This window comes from Mustela erminea, chromosome 20 (genome assembly GCF_009829155.1).
Source record: "Mustela erminea isolate mMusErm1 chromosome 20, mMusErm1.Pri, whole genome shotgun sequence".
NCBI classification, from domain to species: Eukaryota; Metazoa; Chordata; class Mammalia; order Carnivora; family Mustelidae; genus Mustela; species Mustela erminea.
This window is the reverse complement of record NC_045633.1, coordinates 3,305,630-3,326,895: the sequence shown is the minus strand read 5'-3', so window position 1 is coordinate 3,326,895 and position 21,266 is coordinate 3,305,630.

Genomic DNA, 21,266 nt, shown 5'->3' with positions numbered 1-21,266 from the left:
AATTCACCTAAAATCAAGCTGTTTAAAAGAAAAAAAAAATCAATTTAGTGAATGACCAATTTAGCACTGTTATTTGATGCAGAAAGTCACCCTAATTGCCCCCAAATGGAAACACGAGACAAAAATGTCACCTGCACCACTCTCTAGCAACTGGCTTTCTCTTGCATCCTCTTTTTTTTTTTTTTTTTTAAGATTTTTATTTATTTATTTGACAAACAGAGATCACAAGTAGGCAGAGAGGCAGGCAGAGAGAGAGGAGGAAGCAGGCTCCCTGCTGAGCAGAGAGCCCGATGTGGGGCTCGATCCCAGGACCCTGAGATCATGACCTGAGCCAAAGGCAGAGGCTTAACCCACTGAGCCCCCCAGGCGCCCCTCTTGCTTCCTCTTCACAGCAAACTCCTAGGAAAAGTTTCAGGAGACTCACTGCCTCTACTTCGCCTCCGTTCCTGGCTCCTGCCTTCCGTGACCCCCCAGAATGCTCTCCACTTTGCTCCTCTGACCAAGAGCCCTTCCCATTCCTGACTCGCCTGACTGCTCATGGCTTTACTGACTGGGAATGCTGACCACTTTCCGTTTCTGGAAGGTTCTTTTTTTTCTTTGGCTCCTGACTCGCCGTGTTCCTTAACCCATCTCTCTCACTTCTCTGACTCTCGTTACTTAACAGGCAGGATCCCACTGTCTTCTAAGTGCCTCCCCGATTCGGTATCATTCCCCTCCATGGCTTTACCTGCTGTCTGTGCGCCGATGACCCCAAAGGCTCTTGGTCTGGAACAGATCTTTCTTCCGAGGCCCATTCCCACAGGTCACCACTTGGACATGTCGCAGGAGCCCCCGTGCAGCCAAGTCCCCCCACCACAGCCAAGACTGTGCCCGTGTTTCCATCTCCTCCACACCTCCAGGGTTCTGAACCTCGCTGTGCAGCCAGGGTTCAGGGCGGAGACCCAGGACTCATCTTGGACCTTGTGTCCCGCTCCCCGCCTCCATCCACGGCATCAACACGCCTCTCGGATTCTCCTCCCACACTTTGTCCCTTTTCTACAGAGTGCTTTTCTTTACTTTTATTTTTATTTTTTTAAGATTTTATTTATTTATATGGGAGAGAATATTCATGAGCGGAGGGGAGGGCCAGAAGGAGACGGACAAGCAGAAAACCTGACATGGGCTTGATCCCAGGACTCAGAGATCACGGCCTGAGCTGAAGGCAGAGGCATAACCTAGAGCCACCCAGAGAGCTTTTAAAAACGCAGATGGGATCCTGTCGCTCCATTGCTTCTGCCTCCTTAATTTTCTTAGGATAAAGACCCAAATCCTTAACGTGGCTTGTCAGGCCCTGTGTAAACACATCGTGGCTTTTCTCTCAGCCGAATGTCATGCTGGCTTTCCTTGCCTTCCTGTCTCTAGTCACCCTCCGCTTTTCCCACCTCACTGATGGTGCCCGCCTCTGCTGCTGCCTCCGTCCGGGGTTCTCTCTGAGCGTTGACTCTTCTTCTGGACCTCGCACCCAACATCACTCGCTAATTCCCGGACCACCTTTATGATCAGAGTAAAAGTCACCTTCTCTGATTAAAGAGTTTCCTGTGGGCTCACATTCCACTTAAACGAGGACACGGACGGGTAGTAGGTTAAATATCGCCATTCCACGAGCATAAGGACCGTGTCTGCCTTGCTCGTTGCTGCGCCGTAAGCGTGTCGATGGTGCGCTGGCACGGTGTGGCCACCCAGCTTCCTGGTCCCTTCCTTCCCATACACCCACCTGCTGGGTTCTAAAGAAATGGGAAAGAGGGTTTCCCTGACCGCACCCTAGGACCTTCCTTGGTGCTCTGATCACACCCTGGACATCCTTCCGTGAGCGCGTGGATGCAGTGGGCCTTGCATTTGCTCCTGCTTCCGCGAGAATCCGCGTCATGGCTCAGTACGGGGACGTGAATGGCTGCGACACCCGAGCTGCTTTCCTTCCTCATCGGTCCGTCTGCGCAGCCATCCTGGAAGGGGAGGTGTTCCTGTCTGCAGATGGGGGCCCGAGACTCCGTTAACTCAGGGGCCTTGGGCAGGGGTTCACACGTCCACAGAGACAGGAAGACTGGGATTGGAACCCAGATTTGCGCCCCATTCAGTAGCCTGTTGTTCATGTTACGGAGGGGTGTTGGGTTTTACCAGATTACTTTTCTTCATCTGTCCTAATTATCCCATGCTTTTCCTCCTTTACTCTGGTAATTGGGTCGGTTATAGTAATTGATTTTAGAATATTAAACCAACCCTGTGTTCCTTGAAGAAACCCCTACTTAGTGATGATGCATTATCCTTTGAATGTATTTTTAAATTTAATTTGTTAATACTTGCTACAGGTTTTTGTGTCTCCGCTCATGAGGAATATTGGTCCTTAATTTCATTTATCCTAATGTCTTTGTTAGCTTTTGGTATCAGAGTAATTGTGGCTTCGTATTGGGGTTTACCCCCTCTAGTTTCTGAAAGAGTTTGAGTACGATAGTAGGTATTTCTTCTTTTAACTTTTATTTGGAGATGATAATGCTGTCCTCTTTGGTCAGAATAGGTTCTAGTGATAATAATACAAGCCAGGAGGAGCACCTGCGTGGCTCAGTGAGTTACGTGTCTGACTCTTGATTTCAGCTCCGGTCATGATCTCTGAGTTGTGAGATCGAGCCCCACGTCAGGCCCCATGTTCAACGTGGGGTTTGCTCGTCCTTTGCTCTCATCTTCCCCCTGCTTGCTCTCTCTTTCTCTCCAAAATAAATAAATACGATCTTTAAAAGAAATTAAAATCTTACAAGATAATATAAGCCGTTCGCGCTCTTAGGAAACTGGTAATCTAGAAACGAGATGATGGTGGCTTATTGTATAGTTTTTAAAAGATTTTATTTATTTATTTACTTGACAGAGAGAGGGAGACAAGCAGGGGGGTGGCAGGCAGAGGGAGAGGAGGGACAAGCAGGCTCCCTGCGGAGGTAGGAGCCCAAGGCTGGACTCAGTCCCAGGACCCTGGGATCATGACCTGAGCCAAAGGCGGACACTTAACTGACGGAGCCACCCAGGCGCCCCAAGCTTACTCTAGAATGGAGGGGAGATTCCGGACATGCAGGAGTTAAAGCAAATAGGATTTGCTGGCAGACCTGATGGGGTGTGCGTTGAAAAGGATGACTTCCGAGACCTTCAGCCTTTGGTCTGGGCAGGTTGCAGCTGCCTTCGCGTGGGGTGGGGGAGGTTGTGGGTGGCGCAGGATGTAGGCAACCCAAGATGTTCAGCTTTGGATGCGGTGAGTGTGAGATGGCTTTTAGGCATCCCACCAGAAATGCTGATGGAGCAGCCCGATTTTAGGAGTACGACGCTTTGGCGTGAATTCTGGGCCGGAGACACAAAAGTGGGAGTCGTTAAGAATGAAATAGGAGCGTTGAGAGGAAGGCCAAGGGAGTGTTTGTCAATAGAGAAGGTGGAGGTCCAAGGACAGTGCTTGACGCTCCCCCACTAAGCAGTGAAGGAAAGATGAATGTCTACAAGAGGAGCTGGGAATGAGTCGCCGTGGAGGCAGGAGAAACACCGGGACATTCAAGAGAAGAAAGGGTGCCTGGCGGGATGGATTGAGTGACAGTGCCCAGCGCCACTGAGGAATCGGGCGTCCTGAGACCACACATCCATCCCAGGTGCATTAGCAACTTGCAGGTCACCAGTGATTTGACAAAGGCCAAGTTGAAGAGAAAGGGAAGAGAAAATGGCGAAAATTCCACGTGTTTTGGCCAAAGAGACCAAAGAATTAGGACAAGAGGCGGCAGGAAGGGGATATCAACGCATTTTGCTTTACAGTAAGAGCAGAATGTCCACCCTGAACAAGGGTCCATTCCTTGGTTTCCTTCTGGCAAGTGAGAACATTCTGTTCATGGTGACTCACTCGTACCTGCTTTCAGCATAGCTGCCGTTTCCTCTGGGAAGACCCCTCCCACCTCCTCAATGATCCTGATTCCCCCCAGCATAGCCCAGCTCCTCAACCATTCCCTAGCACCGTGCACCTAGCCCTTAGAGTATTTTTGGTGCTTCATTGTTACAGAGTCACCTTATGAATTAGTGAACTTCTAAATGTAAGCCTCATGTTCACTTGACTTCCTTTCCACAACCCTAGGCAACTCATTCAGCAACGTTTTTCTGTAGATTTACTGCATGCTAGACAAATCGGGCTCCTGAGGTCACTAAATTACTGACAGTACCTGCCCATGAGGGCCAGTCGCAGTCTGATGATGAGAAATGTACAATAGTTAGGAAACCAAAATTAAAAACAATTGGGGCGCCTGGGTGGCTCAGTGGGTTAAAGCCTCTGCCTTCGGCTCAGGTCTTGATCCCAGAGTCCTGGGTCGAGCCCCGCATCGGGCTCTCTGCTCAGTGGGGAGCCTGTTTCCTCCTCTCTCTCTCTGCCTGCCTCTCTGCCTACTTGTGATCTCTGCCTGTCAAATAAATAAATAAAATCTTTAAAAAAAATAAATAAAAATAAAACCAATGTGTTATAGTAGCTGGGGATCCCAGAGACACCCAAGAATGAGGACTCAAGGGCACGAGAGAAGTGAATTAATTTATCTAATGGATAAAGAAGTAGTGGTATGAATATACAATGGAATATTACTCAGCCAGAAAAAAGAACGAAATCTTATCACTCGCAACTACCTGGATAGAGCTAGAGTGAATTATGCTCAGTGAAGTAAGTCAGTCAAAGAAAGACAAATGCCATCTGATTTCATTTATATGTGGAATTTAAAAAATAAAACAAAACAAAGGGTCAAGGGAAAAAAAGGGGGGAAAAAGGCAAGCGAGGAAACGGTCTGTTCAGTATAGAGAACAAACAGATGGTTACCAGAGGGGAGTGGGGGGCATGGGTAAAGTAGGGTGATGGCGATTAAGGAGAACATTAGTGGTGACAAGCACCAGGTATAGCGTGAGAGTGTTAGATTATTAAATTCTACACCTGAAACGAATACTATGCTGTAGGTTAACTAACTGAAATTTAAATAAAAACTAAAAAAAAGGGGGCACCTGGGTGGCTCAGGGGGTTAAAGCCTCTGCCTTCAGCTCAGGTCATGATCTCAGGGTCCTGGGATCGAGCCCCGTATCAGGCTCTCTGCTCAGCGGGGAGCCAGCTTCCCTCTCTCTCTGCCTGCCTCTCTGCCTACTTGTGATTTGTCTGTCAAATAAATAAATAAAAATCTTAAAAAAAACACTAAAAAAATTCATTTATCTTATGGGAACAATATATAAATGTGGAATTAAAAAGTATAAAATAATGAGATACTCCATAAAAAAACACAAAAGTCATGTGGTGAATATTTCTCCTGTTTACAAATTTTTATTTTTATTTTTTATTTTATTTTTTTTAATATTTTATTTATTTATTTGACAGAGAGAGATCACAAGCAGGCAGAGAGGCAGGCAGAGGGAGAGGAGGAAGCAGGCTCCCCGCTGAGCAGAGAGCCCGATGTGGGACTCGATCCCAGGACCCTGAGATCATGACCTGAGCCGAAGGCAGCGGCTTAACCCACTGAGCCACCCAGGTGCCCCTACAAATTTTTTAAAATATTTTTTAAAGGGGTGCCTGGGTAGCTTATTGGGTTAAGCCTCTGCCTTCGGCTCAGGTCATGATCTCAGGGTGCTGGGATTGAGCCCCGCTTTGGGCTCTCTGCTTAGCAGGGAGCCTGCTTCCTCCTCTCTCTCTCTGCCTGCCTCTCTGCCTACGTGTGATCTCTGTCTGTCAAATAAATAAATAAAATCTTAAAAAAAAAAAAAAAGATTTTTTGGAGTGATCTCTACATGCAACATAGGGCTTGAACTCACACCCCTGAGATCAACAGTCACATATTCTACTGACTAAGCCAGCCAGGCGCCCCTCTTTTTCCCCAGTTTTAACCATATCATTCTTGGCCGTCTTGGTGGTTTACCTACATATCTTAAAATTATAATCTCATTCTACTCTTTTTTGGCTATATCAACTTTACACATTGTTATTGGCTGCCTCGTGTGTCCAGGGTGAGTTAGCTTTCACTGTTCCAAGCGATTCTACTAGCCTCTCCTGCCCTTTCAAACAGGGTACTTGAAAGACCCTTCTCAGTTTGATAAGCCAGGGAGAGATTGTTAGTTGTTGGAGCTTGGATTTGAAACCAGAGTAGGGGTTGTCGGGGAGGACAGGGCTAAGCAAAGTGCCAAGAAGGATGGATAGTCCGATGGATGATAAGTCATTTAAAATGATGGAAATGGGGTCAATTGGTTAAGGCTCTGCCTTCAGCTCAGGTCATGATCCCAGGGTCCTGGGATCGAGCCCTGCATCAGGCTCCCTGCTCAGCGGGGAGTCTGCTTCTCCCGCTCCCTCTGCTCCTCCCCCCACTCGTGGGCACATGCGCACTCTCTCTCTCACAAATAAATAAAACCTTAAAAAAAAAATGACTCAGAGGAAGCAGGAGGGGGTTATTGCACATCCACAGTGAATATGGCTCCTAGACTTCTAGGACCCAGTGCATAATTACGAGTTGCCTGGCGAATTACCCAGGCCAACTGTGCGTGGACAGAACAGGCCCAGGAAATCAGAAAGCAATAGGTTAGGATAAGCCAACCCTGGACATGTCACAAAAACAATTTCTGTCACCCACATACTCTCATCAGGAAAAACAAGAAACCCAAAGCCTTTTGTGCTGAAAACTATTTTCCCAGTCAGACATGAAATATTTCAAAATGTCACAACCTTTTTAGCTACTTTCATATTTTGGAAACCAAATAGGAAGAGGTATTTTTCAATTAAGTCCTGTCTGGTGTAAATTTGTACGTGGAAAGGCTGCACGAAAAAAAAAAATATTGTATTTTGCCATTCTTTGGGCTGAGAATTTAATTAAAAGAACATCGTATTGCTACAGTTTTAACTTTCCTCTTGTATAAAGTGCTACATACCGGATTAAATTTGAACTAACATATCCGAGCATTTACTTAGGACGTGTCACTACACTAGGAACTTGTGCGTGCTCTTGTGCCGTGAGACCTCAACACAACCCTCCAAGTACAATTATCATTCAGGCTAATACACGAAGAGAGAGTTAAGGCTCAAAGGGCTTAAGTCACCTGCTTAATGTCATTTATATAGCAAGAGCCACCACTTGTGTCTTTAGCACTTTAACTCCTTGCCTTGCTTTTTATCAGCTGTTTCACTAATAGTATCTCATTTAATCATCAGATCCCTAAAGATGGCTTTAGCTCTCCATTTTGTGGATAAGCGCACTGAGGCTCTCTGGGTTAGAGTATTATGCATATCCTCCACCTTTTAGATAGTTAAGCTAGGATTCTCATCTTAGCCCTGCCCTATTGCTTAATTATCACAGGTGACATCTGTAGGACATCTCCGCTTACCCAGCCACGGGTCCAGCTACCCTCTGGACTACCCTGAGTCCTAGAGCAAATGATTGTTGGTGATTGGATCCCTCCTCGGTGTTGAAAGTCATGTAATGAGTAATGATGCCTTCTAACGATGGACAGAAGGGGCTACCACTGAATTCTTCCTGGGTGTCCTTGTATCTGCTCCTACTGATGGCAGCCTTGATGGGAACGTTGGCCTCTAACTTCATCCACTGCCCTAACATTGTAAGGAAAATGCTGGAAGAGAAGGAAAGTTAGAAATCCACCTTCCTGCTGGGAGTCAGGATACGGCTGGTTCTTGAACAACATGGGTTTGATCCGCATGGGTCCACCTCGATGGGGATTTTTTTTTCCCCAATAAACACAGCCCAGTAGTGTAAGTGTATTTCCTTTTATGATTTTTCTTAATACGATTTTCCTTGCTCTAACTTAGTTTGTTGTGAGAGTGCAGGATAACAGAGTTATCCGAGAGTACATATAACATGCAAAATATAGACACCGAGTGTCTATTTTGTTGGCAAGCCTTTCTGTTGACAGCAGGCTATTGGTGGTTGAGTGTTGGAGGAGTCGAAAGTTATAGGCGGATTTTTGACTTGTGTTGGAGGGAATGCCAGTATCCCGAACCTCACACGGTTCAAGGCATGCTGGAGACGTCTCTGCCCAAGCATGTTATATAGAATACCAAAATTGTATGTTCTTAGAGTAGGAAGATACCTCAGAGGTCATCTTGTCCATTCCTTTCCTTCTCCACAGAGGAACGTTCCTCTCTGTGACATCATGGTCTAAAGGTTATAAGCACCTGCTTCGATAGCTCCCCAAATTCTCTGTTGCACGAAGCAGAATCCTGCCACTTAACTATAATTGCTACCCAGGGGTCTATATTTCTGACCTTTGATCCTACATAGAAATCTGCTTCCTTTTTCACCATTTTAATTCATTGAGTCGACTGGGTCTGTTGTCTGCCTGTTAGGTATCCACTGACGTCATGGGAGGTAAATCAAGTAGATAGCCGCACAGACAGACCAAGAACCCTAAAGCAGAGGAGGATTTTATACTACTTACGGAGTGGAAGAATATTCCAGTATGAGCGGACAGGGAATTGTCTTATAGACAAGTGTAAGACTGACCAGGCTGGAACATTCTATGCCTTATAGAAATAACTTGTTTAGAACAACAGGGACATATTGAAAGGACGAGGGGCTGGCTTGAAGGGTCAGTCCCTGCCCAAATCAGGGACCATATGATCATCAAAATAAATAATGAGGAAAATAGATTCTAATCGATCGAATGAGATAAAAATCAGTGAATTGGGAGTGGGTGCCCACCTGGCTCTGTCGGTGGAGCCTGCGACTCTTGATCTTGAGGTTGTGGGTTCGAGCCTCTTGTTGGGTGTGGAGATTACTTAAAAATAAAAAATCTCTAATAAACAAAACAAACATTTAATGATTTTAAAAATATCAGTGCAGGGGCGCCTGGGTGGCTCAGTGGGTTGAAGCCTCTGCCTTCAGCTCGGGTCATGATCTCAGGGTCCTGGGATCGAGCCCCGCATTGGGCTCTCTGCTCGGCAGGGAGCCTGCTTCCCTCTCTCTCTCTCTGACTGCCTCTCCGTCTACTTGTGATTTCTCTCTGTCAAATAAATAAATAAAATCTTAAAAAAATATATCAGTGCATCAATTATGTCATAGCCTGAAGAATAAGCACTGGAGGAAGGGATAGCTCCTCCTTACAGAAGAATGCTGCTAGAAAATATAGAAGGAATTATGGCATCAGAAAGCTTTCGAGGGGAGGGGGCGCCTGGGTGGCTCAGTGTCTTGGATGGTGAGATTGAGCTCCCGAGTGGGGCTCCACGCTCAGTGGGGGGTCTGCTTCCTCTCCCTCTGCCCCTCCCCTGCTCTCTTGCTCTCTCTCAAACACGTACATAAGTCTGAAAAAAAGAAAGTTTTCAATGGACTATAAAACTCGTGGAGGAAGGTTTTATGGGGAGCAAGATATTAATAACAAAAGGGGGAAAAGAAACTGTACAGCAGAGAAGCTTAGTGGTAACACATGAACCAGTTGATCAAAGCCAGCATCGCAGATCTTGGGGCACCCTGGCATCGGGCATCTTGATGATGTGATGTGCAGAGAGGAACACTGGGTTATCACGGTGGACTTCCTGCCAGCACTCCCAACTCAGCCCAGCCAGGAGGAAAGATCAGGAGCACTCACACTGAGGCACATTCTACAAAATGACTGGCCTGTACTCTTCAAAGATGCCAAGGTCAAAAGAAAAAAAAAAAAAAAAAGAAAGAAAGAGAAAAAAAGAAAAAGAGACGGTCCCGGAGCTGCTCTTGCTGAAAGGGACAGGACACCTGAATGCCATCCATGGTTCTGGACCGGATCCTGGACTGGAAACCAAAAATAGCTTCAAAGGTTATTAACAGGGCAGCTGACAAATTTTGAATATAGCTTGTGGATTAGATAATATTGAATCAGTGTGAACATTTTGGACTTGGATTATTGGCTATGTAAGAGAATGTTCTTGTTTTCTGGAGAAATGCACTGAAAATGCACATCATGTCTCAGAAAAAAAAAACCACTTATCTGTCTAGCTATCATCCATCTGTCCATCTGTCTATCTAATCATCCATCTATCTATTGAAAATGATAAATCACATGGGGAAAAATAGAAAGATATGATCAATCTGAGAGAGGAAATACTGGGCTTCCCATGTACTTTTCTTGAAACTTCTCTATACATTTTCAGTTATGCCAAAAGATACAAAGATTAGCTGGAGAGCTCACCAGGGTCCAGGGCAGAGATCATGGAGGTCCGTGTACATGTCTTATTGATTTGCAGACTCGTGGAAGTTTCCATCGTGGAGGTGGGTGGCCTCGGCTGGGATGTTATGACTAATCTCGTGTGGGAAGTGAGGAGGAAGGAGTGTGCCTTGAGCAAGCGGGTGGATGGCCCCCTCTCTCTGAGTGGGAGTAACAAGCCTGGCAGATTCCTTCTTGCCCCGTGACAGTTGGCTCTGCCTTTTGCGAAGAAGGCTAACCAGACCTGCATGTTCTACCTCATGCTGTGTGTTCAAGTCTGATTCTCAGAGGCGGAGCGTCTTTATGCATCCCTCTTAAGGAGCCCATTTCTGGGTTTATCCAACTAGCGCTTCAGTCCTCTTGATGTTTGCAAACCTCCTTCCCCAAATCACGGAGATCCATTTCCTCCGCTATCACTATTTTGTTCCAGACTGTGTGTGTGCGTGTGTGTGTGCGTGTTGTGTGTGAAGATTTTATTCATTTATTTGGTACAGAGAAAGCACATGTGCACAAGCAGGGGGAGGAGCAGGCAGAGGGAGAAGCAGACTCCCCACTGGGCAGAGAGCCCAATGTGGGACTGGATCCCATGACACTGGGACCTGACCCGAGCTGAAGGCGGATGTTTAACTGGCTAAGCCACTCAGATGCACCTGTTCCAGACTTTCTAATTTCTTTCTTTATCTTTTTTTTTAAAGACTTTTTTTTTTATTTATTTGACACAAAGAGAGAGAAATCACAGGTAGGCAGAGAGGCAGGCAGAGAGAGGGGGAAGCAGGCTCCATGTTGAGCAGAGAGCCCGATGTGGGACTCGATCCTGAGACCCTGAGACCATGACCTGAGCCAAAGGCAGAGGCTTAACCCACCAAGCCACCCAGGCGCCCTCTAATTTCTTTATATCTTAACTTTACCTCTTCCTTCTCACCTCTAACCTCCCTGGACAGTATTATGACTAACATGCAAATGTGGTTATGTTTCCCTTACCTTACTTAGAAGGACCCCCAATCCTAATGGAATGGAATTCAGACTTCTGGATTTAGCAGAGAAACACTCCAAGCATGCAGCCCCTCACCTCCACACCGCCTCCCCCCGCACTGTGCCCGCTTGCTGCTTCTCTGCACTATGCGAACAGAGCACAAGGCTCCAGGGTGACTCCCATCCCCAACACATAAGCACGGCGCCCCTTCCTAGAAGGCTTGTGTGTTTGGTCTGAGAGTCTGTTTCCTCCTTTAGAAAATGGTAATGACCATCTTACCCTATTGGTCATGTTGCTATAAGGATTAATTGAGATGATATTGGTAAAGTGCTTAGCATATCGTTGGGCTCATGGCAATGGCCCATTGCTCCAAACACCTGGCGCTTCTCCATCCTCTCCGGATACTCATCAGGGCTCATTTCCTCCTCTGGGTCTTTGCAGTCCTTCCTATCCAGCAGATTCTACTCACCTGAAAAGGCTCAGATCAAATGCCATCTCTTTTGGGAAGCCTTCTGGAATCCCTAGGCTCAGGGTACATGTCCACAGAAGAGCGGTGGCATCATTATCTCAGCAGCTCCACAAATAGTTATAGGGACCATGCCGTGTGCTAACGGTTGCTATGAACCTGGAGCTAGATCAGGGAAAGGAGCTCGTTGTCCCCCTGGAGTGTGCAGTCTGGTGTGCAAGAGGCCGAAAAGGAGGGAGGAAAAGAAATGGATGTGCGCGGGAATTGGAGAGAAGACGAAGTTTCACGTAGGGAATCGAGCAGACGGGTGTGAAGGACAGTGACCTGGCCTGGAGGCCACAGCAGCGAAGACAGTCAGGGAAGAATCCTTTGTTTTTGTAAATGAGCTGACACCGGAATAAAGAGAGGAGACCATGGGACGAGCCGGAGGAAGGATCGTGCTGGCTGATGCAAAGGACTTGATCCAGGAACCCGCTGGGATTGGAGTAGACCAGGCGTCCCTCTGCTCGTTCTTTTAGACGCAGCTCAAATTAGGCTGAAAAGCTGACTCCGAGCAGCATCTATCGCTGGGTGTGCGCCTGAACCCTTTAGAATTAAATAAGCTGATTTCAGGTACGAATCATGTTTCATGGTCAGAAAAATTGATGGTGACTAATGCAACAGAAAAACTTGAAATCTCAGTGTTTCAGCCCACCCAAGATCTGTTAGTTGCTCTCTTTAAATCTGATACAGTTTCAAAAAAAAAAAAAAAAAAAAGGATGATGGATGGATTGCATGATGGGTAGAGGATTGATATGTGGATTAGGCAGGTATGAGAAAATGTTAATAGAAGAATCAAGGTGATGGGTGCATGAGGGTCTCTGCAGAATTCTTCCAACTTTGTGTGTTTGGGGGGAAATTTCATAATAGATTGTTGGGGAAAATGCCATGGGGGTCATGTACGTCACTACACTATGTGTAAGATGTAGACCCCAAATACAGCACAGTAGGGAAAGGGAGGGAGGTTTGTTGTTGTTGTTGTTGTTTTTGTTTTTAAGACATCATTTATTGGGGCGCCTGGGTGGCTCAGTGGGTTAAGCCGCTGCCTTCGGCTCAGGTCATGATCTCAGGGTCCTGGGATCGAGTCCCACATCAGGCTCTCTGCTCAGCAGGGAGCCTGCTTCCCTCTCTCTCTCTGCCTGCCTCTCCATCTACTTGTGATTTCTCTCTGTCAAATAAATACATAAAATCTTTAAAAAAAAAAAGACATCATTTATTTATTTGACAGAGAGAGACAGGGGAGCAGCAGAGGGAGAGGGAGAAGCAGGCTCCCCACTGAGCAGGGAGCCTGATTCAGGGCTCAATCCCAGGACCCAGAATCGTGACCTGAGCTGAAGGCAGACGCTTATGTGGCTGAGCCCCCCAGACACCCCAGAAAGGGGAGGTATTAAAAGTATAACTGCCCGTTAGCAGTCTTGCCCAGAATCAAGGCACATAGCTTCTGTGCACAACCCACTGGCCTCTGAATGTCAGAGAACCTGCACCAAGTGGCTTTTTTTGGTATGAATTGGGGCAAACAGACACTCCTTGGTCTTGTTTTCAATGGCCTGTAGTGATACATCTTCAGATGTCCCCACCACATCCTGTCCGTCTTCAGACCAATCGTGGTGAATGCGGTAGACACTGGCCAGAAGAAGCAGCACGTCCTACAGATGGACATAGAAAACACAAGCTCTTTTCAGAAGTTGGGCTGGGAGGGAAAGGCCCTTTGAGCCGAGTGCACTTACTTTGGTAAAGTCACAGAGGAAGAATATTCTAGAATTCCTTGCATAGGCAAACCAAGCCTTATAACTGGAGGGCAGTTGGGTGGCTTGAAGGAAGCAGAAGGATTTCATTGTGGCTGGGGGCAGCAAAACCCGACGAAAAACCTGAGACTTTGGCTCATTCAAGGTCTTCCGGGGCCGTGAAAAATTCTGCAACATGCAGGCCCTCTTTTATCATTAACCCAAGCCGTCTTACTAGCCTCCTGAGTGTTCTTCCACCCGAGCCGTTGGAGATGCCAGCCTCTCCGGTACTAAAATCCAGCGTCTTTCACACCCCCTATTTCTCCCAAATGTCTCTGGCATTTGCTGTGTCTGGGCTCCCTCCAGCTCTCCTGGCAGAAGACAGAAACGCACACTCTCCCAGTCTGGGCCCAGAACATGCTTTCTTCCCGTCAGAGTGAATGGTTGCTCAAGACATCTAATTTTACAGATCATGGTTTTGGAGGAAAAAAAAAAAAAAAAAGTCACCCCAGAAGCAAGTGGGAAATCGTTCACTGCGGAGGAGATGGAAATGTCCAGACGGATGGGTCGGGCTGCAGAGTGGGCTCCTGGGCAGTCCACCCAGAGAGCCGGGGAATCCAGCACCTGCTAGTCCCCGGCCTGTGTCATGCTAGTAGAGTGGGAAGCTGGCAGATACTCACCGCTGGGATCTTTCTCACCTCTGAGCCATTTCTCCTGCTGCTTCCTCTGCCTGCCCTTCTCCCTGCTCTCCTGGGATAACTCCTACATAACCTTCAGCTTAAATGTCTCCTCTCTGGAACCTTCCCCGAACCCAAGGTCGGCTCAGGTAACCCTACTCTGTTCTTCCAGAATGTGGGTTTTTATTTTATTTTATTTTATTTTTTTTACGATTTTATTTATTTATTTGACAGAGATCGCAAGTAGGCAGAGAGGCAGGCAGAGAGAGAGAGAGAGGGGGAAGCAGGCTCCCTGCTGAGCAGAGAGCCCGATGCGGGGCTCGATCCCAGGACCCTGAGATCATGACCTGAGCTGAAGGCTGCGGCTTAACCCACTGAGCCACCCAGGTGCCCTCCAGAGCATGTTTTAATATAGTTTTCTCAAAATACCCATCTCACTGCTTTATAATTACAATTCTTGTTGTTTTCTGTACACCTGTAAAGCCTGGATATTCACAAGGATAAGGTAAATGTCTGTCTTATGTCCTATTTTCTCCCCAGGCTTAGACTAGTATCTGATACAGACATAGTGCTTGGTAATTTTCCATCGATGAGTGGGTACGCAAGCGAATGAATGAATGATAAGAGCCCGCATTCTCCCTTTGGTTAAGCCTTTTCCTCTAAATTATCCTCATGTTTTAAGACCCAATGCCTAGAATAATCAAATGTTGGGACTAGAAAAGACCTTATAATAGTAAGTCAGTGATCCCCAAATTTGGTTGCTGGATAACTTGGTCACAGGGAATGGTACCGTGTGTGTTTGGAGGTTTGGCAACATCCCTGACCCCCAACGGCAGGTGGTCCTTACCCCCTACACTGCGAAGACCAAAATGGTCTTCAGACATGGCCGAAACCCCTGCGGAGGTGCAGCATTGCCCGTGGTCGAGAACCACTGACTTAGAACCACCCTACCAATAGAATGTGGACATTCGTGTTTTGTACCTCTATCGATTTTGCTCACCTAGGACCCATTTTCTTTTCTTGAAGTAAAACAGAAACAAATGAACAACGAAAGAATGAACAAAAAAACCCACTGCTCTAATTTTCCTCTTGTTACTATTTCTTACCCATTTCTCCAGAATATTTGGCTTCAGTGGGATTGACTACACATCAGTGAGACTTGGTTCTGAGAACTGTCTTTGAAACACTAGGGACCAGAAGCCCACTTTCTGTCAGAGGTTCAGAGAAAATGTCGGGTCTGGCACGGTTGGCAGCCATCTTGTCAACACGAGGAAAAATTTCACCTAAAGTAGGTCTGATGTAGAGGAAAGCAGTTCTGACGTGGTCATCTTCCTGAAGACATTATCTGAACGTTTGGATTCAGCCTGGTCCAAAGCTGAATGAACCCTGTACTTTTCAGTTACAAAAGCACAGGAAGCCCCTTTTGGCGACACTCAGAGTTGGATCTCCCAACAGATGCCACTGGAAAAAGACTTGAATTTTTCCCTTACAGTTTTTGATTTCTTCTGAGTTTTTCCTCAGAGTAAATGTGAATCTGCTCTCTTTTTGACAACCCAGCATTGCTGATTTTTGAAAGCATTGAAATAGGTGAATTTGACAAGCCCCCTGACCCCTGGTCTTCTGACCGTGTACCTCTGTTTTCCATAATTCTCCCAGAATGGTCTTTGTAAAGGCCAGAGCCATCTTGCATCTTTTCTGTTTCATAGTATTTGATAGCTCCCATTAGCTGTAAGATATGTCGCCATACCACGGCCCTGCACTGAGGACCTCTCTGGCCTGGCCCCAGAGGATGCCGCAGGCTTAGTGTTGACTTTGCAGCCTCCTTCTGGCATCTCTGAGACACCCCCGCCCCCCAGGGTCCAGCCCAGGGCCAGACACAGTGCAGGTCTGCGGGGAATGTTTGTTGAACGACTAAACAGATCAGAAAAACTGTAGCATTCCTGCCGAGGTGGGGGGCTGGATGATGCTGCTTCTCCCCAGACAGGTGACCAGCTTTGTACACTTGCTGATTGCCTTTCCTTTCTTCAGCTTTGGGTGCAGAGCAGACACTATATATTCAAGTTTTGTCTTTTAAAAAAAAAATCATTCTGTGTTAAGCATGGTATTAGCTATTTTCATAATTTTTCTCGTATGCATATTGTTCCCTCTTTACCCCGCTCACAGATAACCTATGCTCTAGTTCCCATTTGACAGAAGGAGAGCACACGAGGGTAAAGAGACAGCCCAGAGTCCCTCACCCGGCAGAGGGAAGAGTCAGAGCCCGGATGTAAGATGTTCTAGCAAAATCGAGGGCTCTGCTCGTCATCATTTCCAGAAGTGGACATTCATGCTTCTATCGGTGGGTGGGCTGATTTTGTGGTGACCCTTTTTATTGTAAAACTGTGTACTTATTTTAATGTGTTTTCAAGAAGATTTGTAAGGGCCCAGGAAACATGGGGTTCATGGATCTTTTTTTTTTTTTTTAAAGATTTTTATTTATTTGTTAGAGAGAGAGAGAGATACAGAGTGCAAGCACATGCAGGCAGAGGGAGAAGCAGGCTCCCTGACGAGCAAGGAGCCCGATGTGGGACTTGATCCCAGGATGCTGGGATCACGACCCAAGCCGAAGGCAGCCACTTAACCAACTGAGCCACCCAGGCGTCCCGGGGTTCATGGATCTTGAGCTGAGTAGAAGACTGAGACAGATAGACGGGTAAAAAGGGAAAAAAAATGTTATTCAGATCAGGAAAAATACCAGCAGGCTGCGGTAGTTGGGTTGAATGATTAGGAACCAGACGCTACCATTTCTCAACCCTGCGACCTTAGACAAGTTACTCAAACTCTCTGTGCCTCTCGTTGCCTTATTTGAGAAATGGGAAATGTAGCACTTAGCATGGGGAACTGTAGCGAATTAAAATGAGTTAGCACATGGTAACTGCCACTTAGTGGCTATTCAGCGAGTGGCATTACTACTATTCTATAAATATTATGATCATATTAATATTTATATTGGAGCACAGCTAGCACATAGGTAGGCCAAATCATACGGGTATTAGGCACAAAATAGCTGAAGTTTGAGGAACACGATGCTCCGTCCTTCCAATACGTGGGGTGGTGGCGGAAAATAGTAAGAACATGAATACCCATGAGATTAACTAATGTCTACAGCCTACAGACCGTGGGCCCCCCAATATTAGGGAAGATACGTGTTCCCTCCTTGAGGGCTTAGGGAGTGCCTTTGGGTGGAAAGAGGTGTTGGCCCATAAAAGTATGCGGATGATTCTTCTCCATGGGGCCCTAGGGGCCCGCACAGTGGGCTGCACAGAGAGAACCGGTCAAGACCTTTCATGGTTTCTGTTCTTCATTTCCAGTCGCGTAGAGCTTTCGCCTCAGACACGGGGTCCTGCTTCTGGTCTATTCTTGCTAACTTGGGGAGTCACTCAACTTCTATTTACTTCAGTCTGTGGATTTTTATTTTATTTCATTCTTTTAAAGATTTTATTTACTTATTTGACAGAGAGAGATCACAAGTATGCAGAGAGGCAGGCAGAGAGAGAGAGGAGGAAGCAGGCTCCCTGCTGAGCAGAGAGCCCGATGCGGGGCTCCATCCCAGGACCCTGAGATCATGACCTCAGCCGAAGGCAGAGGCTTTACCCACTGAGCCACCCAGGTGCCCCAGTCTGTGGATTTTTAAACTGGGGTTCCTAACTGGACAGTGGCCCCACTTTCGTTCTGTCTTAGACAAAAAGAACTTAGCCTTGAGCCTAACGTATGTCAGTCAGTTCTCAGGAAATCTGTTTGTCATGTTTACTGTGGACTTTATGCTCATTGTCGTCATTTGGACAGAGAAAATTAACCGTAATGAATATAGACATACAGGTTCTTCCTCCACAGATTCCAGAAAAACTCAGTGAGTTAACATGATAACTTACCCGCATGTGTGTTTGCATATCCGTGTGTGTGCACAACACACACACACATTCACATAGACGCACTGCTTATGTGTATTAAAATACATTTTACATAATATATGAATAGCAATGCAAATCAATACTCCACTTTTAGGAAGTAAAGTTAAAAACATATATATACACACATACAAATCTCTATACACACATACACACACATATGCATGTACATATGTCCTCGAAAAATTCTGTAAATGTAATTCAAGAAAAGAAAAAAAAAGATCTATGTACAAATATTTTCACTACAATGTTATCTGTAAGAGTCGCCTCTTGTCTTCTGGTTCACGAGACTGCTCAGGTCCAGCTGGTGAACCCCTGAGTCTACACCACATTGGGGAAAAGCCCCCAAAGAGAACATGAAATAAATTGGCTGGTTTTGCCTTGGGGGGGGGTGTCTCATTTTCCTACACATTAAATAGAGGGAGAATTCATCTGTGCTTGGAAGATTCCCTGACAACCTCATGGCTGTGAGGTCACCTCAGTGTCTAGGAATGTTGTCTCTTGAGCTGACCACAAGTTATTTAGAAATGAATTCTAGTGACCGGTCGGAGGCTGGGGATCCATGTGCTACTCCTTTCTCCAGGCACTAGATGGTCCTAGGACTGTGGTCCTTACTTCTCCCAGCTGGAAACTAGACCTCCAGAACCAGGGTCCTGAGGCCCATGGCATGAGCAAAGGTAAGGAACCTGCCAGTGGATTAAAAAGTTGGGAAATGATAGAATGGAGACCCAGAACTTGAAAGAACCTGAAGGGAAAGGATTTGGCTGAGTTATAAGGATAGTTGATGGGTGAAGGTAAGGCAAGGCCGTTGTAAGAGAGAGATTCCAAATTCAAGTGTCTTAAACAATATGGAGTTTTGTTTCTCTCTCATGGAACAGTCTCGGGGGTAGCCAGGCAGTAGACAGGCTAAGCAGGGGGCTCTGCCATCCCTCAGCGTGAAGGTTCCTCTTGTGGTCCAAATCCCCTGCCCCATTTCTCTCCCTCTCCTGTAAAGGGAGGAGCAGATAATGAGAGAAGAGGGGCCCATGCCCCCTCAGTGTATCTTTTGCTGGGTCAGGGTCATGTGACCACACATAGGTGCAAGGGAGTCTGGGAAGTATGTCCCCTAAAACTGTATTCCAGGGATAGAATAAGTATTTGGGAAGAGCGAAAGAAGGCCCTTCTGGAAGCTGGGATTTTGTGAGGCATGTGATCAGAGTCTGCTTATAGAGTCCAGCCATTCAGCTGGCCCGAAGAGCTCATGCAGGTTTTTGCTTGGCCATGGTATTGGATACTATCTAAGCACCTCACCTCCTCCCAGTACGATTCATGGGAGTCTTAAGTTTTGGTTCCAGTTCTAGCACTGATGGCTCCCGTGACGGGGACCCAGGTCTGGTGACTCATTATTTTTACTTCTGGGCCTGATTCTTGCCTTCCTTTCTCTTGTAGCCCTATTTTTTCCTTCTGGGAACTATTCCTGCTTTATTTTCAGGGTATACTCCACAAATCCTTGGATCCAGGGTTCGGCCTGTGATTTAAGACTGGCTACTTAGAGCATTCCTCTAGCACACTGGTTGATTCAGGGATGGGTGTAGGGTATGGGACAGGCAGGGCAATGAGACCTCATCCAGATACATTGATGGAGTTGTTTGAGAGAGGCACTCATTCTGCCAGGATTGCTAAGGAGATAAGATGCAAACTCTGAGTCATAAGTGGTCGCTTTTGCCACTGTAAAGGAGAAACCATTGAGAATGAAGGAGAACTGAGAGATGAAGAGAGATGATGACAGTATTCCCAGCCCCTGGATCCAGCCATGCCTGAAGTCGTTAATCCTGGAATTAGTTTCATGAACAATGAATCCCTGTTATGGCTTTGCCCGTATGAATTAAGAACTTGCACTGAGAATAATTCTAATATATCACATTCCAAGCCTCTGGCTTTTTATCCCACATCATGGTTCTCAGACTTGGCTATGCAACAGAATATCGGGGCACCTTTATAAAAGGTACAGATACTCTAAAAATATTTAGTTCAGCCAGTCTGAAGAGATGCTAACCGTCTATTTTTATTCATTTATTTTTTAAGACTCTATGTTTAAAAAGCTTTCCAGGAGTTTCTCATAGGCAGTTAGATGTGGAGACCACGGACTCCTCCATGCTCCCTACAAATATGAGTATTGCTGTATAATTTTGGACAATCACAGTGACCTCTCTGGGCCATTAAAAAAAAAAAAACTTACAAAAAAGTTTTACAATAGAAAGAGGGATATTCAGGTGATATTCAAGCGGCTTTCCTGCCCTAAAAGATTATCATGATGACAGTCCCTTTGTCACACCCCGTCTTCCTACGCGTGCACACACACACACACACACACACCACTGCGAATGAAGACAGCCAAGCCATGCACCTCTGAAGCCTTGGCCCACTTTCTGTTACACTCTCCCCTCTCTAGCCAGCACTGACAGGTGCGAGCTGAGGAATATACAGACCGTATTTGAAGCGTTGTGATAAGAGACGCTGAGAGACAGGCCGAGGAGAAAAAAGAGAAATATTGATTTCAGGAGCTGACAGGCTTTGCGGAAGGATCCGATGGCGGGAAAGGGGGAGTCCAGATGGAAAGTCTTCCACTTTCCCTGTGCACCTTGATGAAAACATGCTTCTGTGTTCTCTGTGTCCCAGGATTCCAGCCTCCACATACTATTACCGACACAGCAGCCCTTGAAGTTCAAGGGGCCCGCTGTGCCCTGAGCACGCCATGTCCTCTGCTGTGTTGGTGCCGTTCGCTAGCTGGCTTTTCCGCCTGGGCTCCCTGCCTCCCTCTGCGTCTCGGGAACGACTTCCTTCTTTTGAGACCCAGGACCACCCGACCTTCTCTGGGAACCTGCCTGGTGCGACAGGCAGAGACATCCCTGCGACCGCCCCCTCCCCACCCCTGTAGGGCTTCAAAGGCCTGGTCTAGGTCTCGTGACTGCTATACCTGTGTCATAATTATTTGTCCGCGTGTCTTCCCTGCGAAGAGAAAGCAGGCTCCATATGCCCAGGACGAAGTCAGGGCTGTCACTTACGGAATGAGGAATCAGAAGAACTGAAAACAAGTGGAGTCAATCAGACTTCTTAGCATCGCCACCGAATTGTAGACTTTAGATGTGTTGGTGGGAATCCATTTAAGATGCCTTACACATCCACAGGCGTCCCAAAGCATAATTTAACGTTTCGCATAGCTATCGTTCTGAACATCCACTAGAACAGTTCTCCGTCGTGACTGAATTACCC